This window comes from Panthera onca, chromosome X, assembly GCF_046562875.1.
Source record: "Panthera onca isolate mPanOnc1 chromosome X, mPanOnc1 haplotype 2, whole genome shotgun sequence".
Taxonomy (NCBI): Eukaryota; Metazoa; Chordata; class Mammalia; order Carnivora; family Felidae; genus Panthera; species Panthera onca.
Genome location: NC_138357.1, coordinates 119,577,600 through 119,583,588, shown reverse-complemented (window position 1 = coordinate 119,583,588; position 5,989 = coordinate 119,577,600). Strand labels below are relative to the sequence as shown.

At 45.2% G+C, this 5,989-nt stretch overlaps 1 pseudogene; it reads left to right on the top strand.

Moving 5' to 3' along the window:
* The first annotated feature begins 4,776 nt into the window (after window positions 1-4,776).
* LOC145713833 (aldo-keto reductase family 1 member B10 pseudogene) lies at window positions 4,777-5,742 on the top strand (annotated as a pseudogene).
* The last annotated feature ends 247 nt before the right edge of the window (window positions 5,743-5,989 follow it).

Genomic DNA, 5,989 nt, shown 5'->3' with positions numbered 1-5,989 from the left:
TCTGACCTGCTGCTGTCAAAGCTGTATGCTGATAGTCCTGACTGCTTATCCCCTCCAGTGCCATTCTTTTTTGCAATCACGTAGACTCTGGTTGTCATTTTGCCTTCGTTCATGTGCTCCTGGGAAGAGGAATTAACTGGACCGCCTTTGCTTCCAGTGATGGTCAGCTTTCAGTTAAAGATAGGCCTTTTTTTAATTTATTATTTCTTTGATTTTTTTTTTTTTTTAAAGCTTATTGATTTCTTTTGAGAGAGACAGAGACAGCGTGAGCAGGGGAGTGGCAGAGAGGGGGAGAGAATCCCAAGCAGGCTCTGTGCTCAATCCCGTGAACGGGCAAGATCACTACCTGAACCGAGATCAAGAGTTGGAAGCTTAACCGACCGAGCCACTCAGGCGCCCTAAAGGTAGTCTTTAAAACATTCCCGTACATGTATAGGCACAGAAGTACCTCAAAGAGAAAGTAACTGTGTAACATTACAATGTTCTTCCCACTTAAAAACATGAGGGATATGTTACTTTAAGAGCGGGGAGCTGCTAACAGAGGTACAACATTTCTAAACCAACATACGGAAAATATTACAGACCAAGACATGAATGAGTCCTGAATTAGATCCAGGAGATGTCCTGGTTATAATTATAAACACTTAATGAAATCACAGACCCAGAAACGTGGCAATACGAAACCCTCAGCTCTTAGCCAGAGGTGAGCAAAGACTTTTTTTTTTAATTCGAAAGCCAATGATTTATAATACTTCAAGTTGAACCTAGCCTTCTCGTTACATTTATTCATGAAAATGATAAATGGGCCATTTCCCGATGAATGAACAGATTTCCTACCATTCGTTGGAAAATATACTACAAAAGGGGGAAAATGTCACTCGGCGAAACCTCTACGTTTCTTTACTTTCTGGACAACTGAAACTGACATGAAAAATGAGTGTCTTGTGAATGTTGAAGTTAGACCTCCCATCAGGACTCCCAAGGGTAGGATCTCAGGGATAGCAAAGCATAGAGGCACTAAATTACTATGTCGGACTTTCTTTTAGTTTTTAAATTTTATTTAAGTCCAAGTTAGTTAACATACGGTGTAAAAATGATTTCAGGAGTAGAATTTAGTGATTGCTCGCTTACATGTAACACCCAGTGTTCATCCCAACAAGTGCCCTCCTTAATGACCGTCACCCATTTAGCCCCTCCCCCCACCCAACACCCTTCCAGCAACCCTCAGTTTGTTCTCTGTATTTAAGTCTCTTATGGTTTGCCTCCCTCTCTTTTTATCTTACTTTTCCATCCCTTTGCCTATGTTCGTCTGTTTCTTAAATTCCACATGGGAGTGAAATCCTGTATTTGTCTTTCTCTAATTGTGCTTAGCCTAATACGCTCCAGTTCCACACTCGAGTAGAGTGTGTGTGTGTGTGTGTGTGTGTGTGTGTGTGTGTGTACACACACCACATCTTTATCCACTTGTCAGTCAGTGGACATTTGGGCTCTTTTCTGTAATTTGGCTATTGTTAATAGGGCTGCTATAAACACTGGGGTGTATGTGCCCCATCAATCAGCATTTTTGTATCCTTTGGATAAATACCTAGTAGTGCAATTCTTGCATCACAGGGTAGTTCTATTCTTACTTTTTTGAGGAACTTCCACCCTGTTGTCCAGAGCGGCTGTACCAGTTTGGCATTCCCACCAACAGTGCAAGAGGGTTCCCATTTCTCCACATCCTCACCAACATCTGTTGTTTCCTGAGTTGTTAATTTGAGCCATTCTGACAGGTGTGAGGTGGTATCTCATTGAGGGTTTTGATTTGTATTTCCCTGACGATGAGTGATGTTGAGCATCTTTTCATGTGTCTCTTAGCCCTCTGGATGGCTTCCTTGGAAAAGTGTTCATGTCTTTTGCCCATTTCTTCACTGGATTATTTGCGTTGAGTTTGAGAAGTTCTTTGTAGATTTTGGATACTAACCCTTGATGTGATATGTCATCTGCAAATATCTCCTCCCATTCTGTTGGCTGCCTTTTAGTTAATTGCTTCCTTTGCTGTGCAGAAGTTTTTGTATCTTGATGAGGTCCCAATAGTTCATTTTTGACTATGTCGAACTTTCTGAACTGAGGCAGAGCAAGGCCTGTGAGGAGAGTATGGAGAGGGTCTGGAATACTACCCCAGACATTGGAATGGAAGACGCGGTGCCTATAAGCTTGCCGAGCCATTGTAACGTAATAGGAAGCAGCTGCTATCAGACCCGAGCGTTGAGCAGGGTTAAAAGCAGTGGGTCTCTGAGTTGCAAGCTGAACTTAGAGTTGGTCCCGGTAAAATGAGTCACCTTTCCAAACCTGCCATTTTTTCTTTCTCCTCAGTGCTGCTTTTGTATTTCAGCTTCGACAATATCTTGTCCCTCACAATGGATTCTTTCCTACAATTCTCAGTCTCAAATTCTCTTCTCCCTCACAATTCTTTCTTTCCCACAATGCCTTTCTCTCCCATGGTGCCCAGGCTCTCCTACAGCTCTCCATAGTTTCCTACAATTTGTTTTCCTTTACAGTTCCATTCTCTGTTCTCCTTTTCTGCCACAATTTCCCATCAGCCCCTGTAATTCTCCCATTTTTTCAGAATTTTTTTTTTCAGTCTGTTTACATTCTCTCCGTGCTTCCCTCAGGTCTCGCTGACATTCCTACAAGTTTCAATATTACAATTTTTATCTCCATCATTCTAGACTCTAACAATTTTGTTTTTGCTAAAATGACTTTATATCCTTTCCACCATGTCTCCGCTGCCCCAAGTCTGTTCTTCCCATAACTATTTGCATCTCTTATAATTCTCCAATTTCCCACAATTCTTGGTATTCTAATTGTCATCTCCTTCACAATTCCCCATTCTCTCTCAAAATTTTATTTTCATTCTGCTAATTCTCCACTAGTCCATTTCTCTTCCACACCCAGCTCCCACACACGACCGCCCCTCGTCTCCTGCAATCACCCCTCAATTTTTTTTTATTCTGATAATTCTCCATTCACATTTCTTCTGCCCATCTCTCACCATTCTTTCCCATAAATTTTCTTCTTTCCCACAAGTCCCTGCCATTCCCACAGGTCCCTGTATTTTATTTTATTTACTTATTTTTTAGCATTTTATTTATTTTTTGAGAGACAGAGACAGAGCATGAGCGGGGGAAGGGCAGAGAGAGAGAGGGAGTCACAGAATCCGAAGCAGGCTCCAGGCTCCGAGCTGTCAGCACAGAGCCCGACGCGGGGCTCGAACTCACGAACCATGAGATCATGACCTGAGCTGAAGTTGGACACCTAACCAGCTGAGCCACCCAGGCACCCCAAGTCCCTGGATTTTAATTCCCGTGCTCTCCCACAATTCCCCATCCTTCCCACAGTTATATGCAGTTCCCACAATTTTCTCTATGATTCCCAGTATTCTAATTTCCACCTCTTAATTCTGCAGTCTTTTTCAGAATTTTAAAAAATGTTTATTTTTTTAAACGTTTATTCTTGAGAGAGAAAGAGAGAGCGAGCCAGCACACAGGCAGGGAAGGGGCAGAGAGAGAGAGGGAGGGAGACACAGAATCTGAAGCAGGCTCCTGGGGCACGAACCCACAGACTCTGAGATCACGACCTGAGCCAATGCCTGACACTTAACCTACTGAGCCACCCAGGTGCATCTCAGAATGTATTTTCATTCTGGTAAATCCCCACTCTGCCATTTCTCTTCTTCACAGAGCTTTCCAGTCTTTCCCATAATTCCCCTTCTTTCCCACTAGTCTTTGCTTCTCCCACAATATCCTTTCCTTTCGTAAGGATATTCCTTCCTTTGCTCTCCTACAAGTCCCTGTCCTTCCTACACTGAGACGCCGCTCTCCTATTTCTTCATTTTCTCCCACAGTTCTCTTTACAATTCCGAGTAGTCTAATTTCCATCTTTAACTTTGTCTTTTTTTTTTTTTAATTTTTTTTTTTAACGTTTATTTTATTTTTGAGACAGAGAGAGACAGAGCATGAACAGGGGAGGGTCAGAGAGAGAGGGAGACAAAGAATCCGAAACAGGCTCCAGGCTCTGAGCTGTCAGCACAGAGCCCGACGTGGGGCCCGAACCCACAAGCTGTGAGATCATGACCTGAGCCGAAGTCGGACGCCCAACCGACTGAGCCACCCAGGCGCCCCTAACTTTGTCTTTTCTCTCACAGTTCCCTTTGCTCTGATAATTGTCCATTTTCTTTCACAGTTCTCCTCTACCCACAACTCTCCGTTTGTTCCCACGGTTCCCTGTCTCCCCACCCCCCAATTCTACATCCACCCCATAGTTGTGTGCAGCCCATAATTCTCCAGTCCCTCCCCCAATTCTGTCTTTACAATTCTCGGGATTGGAATTCCCTGGTTAACGATGCAGCCTACCCACAGTTGCCACTTGACGCTGTTCTGTCTGTCAAGGAAAGGAGCTTGTGCCAGAAGGGAAGCCATTTACTTCATCAAGAAAGTTGCTGTGAAAAAGGAAGTCATGCCCCCTGAGCACTGCTGAGAAACATGTCAGATTTGCTTTCTAGTCCAAGCTTCTTATCCTGGTTTGGGCTAGTAACTAGCGGTTCCTGGCCCTTGAGTAACTCTGCCCTTGACTTAGAGTCTAGGTCCCGTTGTATACAGGAACAGTCGCTGAGTCCGTAAGGAGAGAAAGGAATTAATGAATTTTGAAAAAGACTCATTCGATAGTGCTTAGGGAACATTGGTAACATGCCGGGCCCTGTGTTAAGTGTTGGGAATACAAAAGGGAGCACCCCGGATGAAGTCCCTGCTTGAGGGCCAGGGCCCTCAATCGTGGCACAGGACATCTACCTGCTTGCTCAGAAATGTCTCATCCCTGACCACGGCCACCTTCGTGGAGCTCAGTACCAAAGCTAAGGTGTCTCTTGTGGGTCTGCGCACCTGGAAGTCTCCCCTAGGCGAAGTCAAGGAGCCGGTGAAGGTGGCCACTGATGTAGGCACAGTCTAGGTGAGGATAGCCTATCCGTGTCTATCAAGAGGAAGAATGAGGTGGGAGAAGCCATCCAAGAGAAGGTTGTCAAGCAAGAGGAACTCTTCATCCCTGGCAAGTGAGGACCCACCTTCTTTGAGAGAATCCTAGCAAAAGAGGCCCGTCAGAAGACTTCGAAGGATCTGACGCAGAACTGTTTGGACGTCTGTTTGATTCACTGGTCACCGGGATTGCAGCCTGGGAAGGACTTTTTCTCCAAAGACAATAAGGCGGTGGCCTCACCAGTAAATTAACGTTCTTGGGAGCCTGGGGGGCCGTGGAGGAGCTGGTAGATGAGGGGCTGGTGAGAGCCTTTGCAGTCTTCCACCACTTCCAGATCGAAAGGCTCTTGAACAAACCTGGACTGAAATAGAAGCAAATACCCCACACGAGAAAAAATGGATCTAATACTGCCATTCCAAGGGCATCCCCGTTACAACTGACAGCCTTCTGGGCTCTCCTGAAGGACTCTGGGCCAAGTCCGAGGACTTTTCGCTTCTGGAGGGTCCCAAGATTAAGGTGATTGATGCAGAGCCCAAAAAACCCACAGCCCAGGGTGTGATTCAGTTCCCCATCCAGGGGAAGAGGGTTGGAATCCCCAAGTCTGCGACAGTGGCATGCATTGTTGAGGACATCAAGGCTTTTGACTTTAAACTGAGTAATGATGAGATGGTGACCATACCTAACTCAGTAGAACTGGAGGGCCGAGCCCTGTGGATTCTAGCTCTCACTTAGAGGATTTATCCCTTTAGTGCAGACTTATTGAAGCTGAATCTCTTGATAAGATTACCTGGCGGGTTCTCTCTCTTGACTTGACTGCAGTGTAACTCTCTCTACCCGAGTCCCCTTTTAGCCAAGCCGATCTGAAATCCCAGTGACCCTGGCCTTGCTGTAGGCCAGAAGCTAGGCAGGGTTGTGTCTAGGTCAGTACGGTTAGCTAGGAGCAGATTACCACAGGGAGATCGAACTGATAAACAAATCA